Source organism: Prionailurus bengalensis, chromosome C2 (genome assembly GCF_016509475.1).
Source record: "Prionailurus bengalensis isolate Pbe53 chromosome C2, Fcat_Pben_1.1_paternal_pri, whole genome shotgun sequence".
NCBI classification, from domain to species: Eukaryota; Metazoa; Chordata; class Mammalia; order Carnivora; family Felidae; genus Prionailurus; species Prionailurus bengalensis.
The window spans coordinates 37,892,023-37,895,085 of NC_057350.1; positions in this window are offsets into that span (position 1 = coordinate 37,892,023).

A 3,063-nucleotide genomic window follows, 5' to 3' on the forward strand; every position below is an offset into this window, starting at 1 on the left:
TTTTGAAAAAAAATTAAGTCTCTCTAATTAAATAGTTTAGTCTCATTTTTAATCAATTCATAAATTTTTATGAATTCACAGATATTGTTTCTCTGAGATTGTTGCTTAAGCAATAGATACATATGTATATGTATTTACATAATACATAAAGTACATATGTGTGTATATGTGAAGGTGACTGCAGAATAGTTTTATTTAAAGAGAAAATCAAGAGTGAACAATGAACCTAATTAATTTGTGTTATATCCTTCAATGGTTTAGAAATAAACAATGTAAGATTTTTAAACCCATAAAATCCAACATTGCATTAAAAATTAATAAGAATGCTTCTCCTTTTGCATTTTCTGTGTGGATAGAGCTATTGTTTTTTTTTTTTTCTCTCTCTCTTATATTTCCTTTTTAAAGAACAAATTATTGTTGAAATCCTAGTTCATCCAAGCTAGATCTCATATGTGTGTATTTAATTCTGTAATTGGAGATTATTTTTTTTTAATTTCTGTAACTTTTTTTTTTTTAATTTATTTTTGAGACAGGGAGAGACAGAGCACGAACAGGGGAGGGTCAGAGAGAGGGAGACACAGAATCCGAAACAGGCTCCAGGCTCTGAGCTGTCAGCACAGAGCCCGACCGGGGGGGGGGCTCGAACTCAAGGACCAGGAGATCATGACCTGAGCCGAAGTCGGCTGCTTAACTGACTGAGCCACCCAGACGCCCCTGGAGATTATTTTTTTTAATGTTTATTTATTTTGGGGACAGAGGGAGACAGAGTGTGAGTGGGGGAGGGGCAGAGAGAGAGAGGGAGACAAAGAATCCGAAGCAGGCTCCAAGCTCTGAGCTGTCAGCACAGAGCCCAATGCGGGGCTGGAACCCACGAACTGCGGGACCATGACCTGAGCCGAAGTCAGATGCCTAACTGACTGAGCCACCCAGGTGCCCCTATAATTGGAGTTTTTAAAACGAGTGTAATATGATTTGATTTGTGTTTAGAAACACACATTTATAGCACTTATTTTTTTTAATTTTTAATGTTTATTTTTGAGAGAGAGATAGAGACAGAGTGTGAGTGGGGGGTGCGGGTAGAGAGAGAGGGAGACACAGAATCTGAAGCAGGCACCAGGCTCTGAGCCACCCAGCCACGCCTGTAGCAATTTTAAAGATCAATGGAAGATCAAGATATTTGTGAGGGAGCCATAGGAGTCAGGGAAATTAGTTAGGAGGCCATCATTACAACAACAACAAAAAAAGGGTGATGAGCCTACACATGAGAGGTGCTATGAGAAGGAAAAGGTAAAGACCAATTCCAAACATATCCAAGAGATAGAATTAACATGATGTGGTGGCTGATTGAATGTGAGAGATGAGATGAATGGATGAGTTAAGGATCATTATGAGGTTTCCTAGTTTGAGTGACTCAGTGAATAGTGATTTTATTAACTGAAAGGAAACATAAAAGGAAAGAACAGTTTTGGAGAGGGAAATAACAACTCTGACCTGGAATATGCTAAAACTAAAGTCTTCTGTGGGCTATCCATGTGAAATTTATCTAGTAATGTATTTTACAATACAGGCCTATATTACAAAAGGGGGGGGGGTTACAAATAAAGATTTGGAAATCATTGAAATAAAAGAACACTCTTATGAAGAGATTAAGTTAACTCACTAAAATAATGTAAAATGAGCAGAGAAATGGTCCAATGATTGAATCCTGTGAAACACAAATGTTTGCAAGGTGAATAGTGAATTGGAAATCAGAACAGGGCAAAAAAGTAGTAGCCCGAAAGGAGAGAGCCAAATTAAGGGACTGGATATCGTACCATTGAGTTTCAAGAGGGTAAGAGTGGTCTACTACATTATTAATTGGAGAAGGCTAAACATTACAAGATCACTACTGGCTTTTAGAACACTTATCAAAGGAGTGTTTGGGTTAGACACCAAATTGCAATAGGTACGAGTGTAAACTGGAGGAGGAAGAGCTCATGATCCCATGGAACTGTCCTCAGGTGTTAGCAATTCTATTTAATTCTCTCATAAAACTACCTTATTACATAAGTTTCAACTTGAGTTAGCTCTAACTGCCGCTAGGCCTTTTTTTTCCCCCATAACCATGGCCCCCTTTCTTACAGGGGGAAAGATGAAATTGGAATCATCTTTGTCACTCTTCCTGGGAATTTGGAGATTTCCATTTCCTCTAAGTTCTCTCTGCTCTGTGCTTTGGTTTGCGTGTAACATTTTGATAATTATGATAAAGAATGTCTTATCCCTTAAAGAAAGGGTTTTACTCAACGCAGGTTTGAAAGTACTCTCTGAGACAAGACTTGAAAGTATCTAAGGAAATGGTGAGGGTTACCATAATTTCAGAAGTTAATGTTTCAAATTGTTAGATCTCTTATCTTGTCACAAATAGATAATAAATAGAACTTAAGATACAGTAAGATCCTTAGACAAAGCTCATATACACTCCTTCCAGATCACACTACATATATTAATTTCAATTTTATTGCTACAAAACATAGTTTAATTTGTTCCAAAGGCAACCAGAGTCTGCTTAAGAACTTAGCTTAAAATGCCAGTGTAATAGAATATCTCATTTGCTTAAACAAGAGTTCTTCTCTGGCACACATTTATTATTTAAGGTCCTAGTGGGAGGTCTACTCTAAAACACTGTATTCGTGGACACCTGGGTGGCTCAGTCAGTTAAGCATCTGACTCTTGTTTTGGCTCAGTTCATGATCTCGCCATTGGTGAGATGGAGCCCCACGTTGGGCTGTGTGCTGACAGCGTGAAGCCTGCTTGGGATTCTGTCTCCCTTTCTCTCTGTCTCTCTGTCTCTCTGTCTCTCTCTCTCTCTCTCACTGTCAAATTAAATAAACATTTAAAACAAAAACAAAATAAAACGATTTTCTGCTAAATATTCCTCACTTAATTTTCAAATAATTCCCATCTTGCATACACCATCTTTTCACACATTCTCAGTACAATTTAGAAAGAGTAATGTGCATCATAACAGATTTCTAGCAGGAAGTAGATGGCACATTCCAATTTGGATAGAGTAGGACTTAAAAA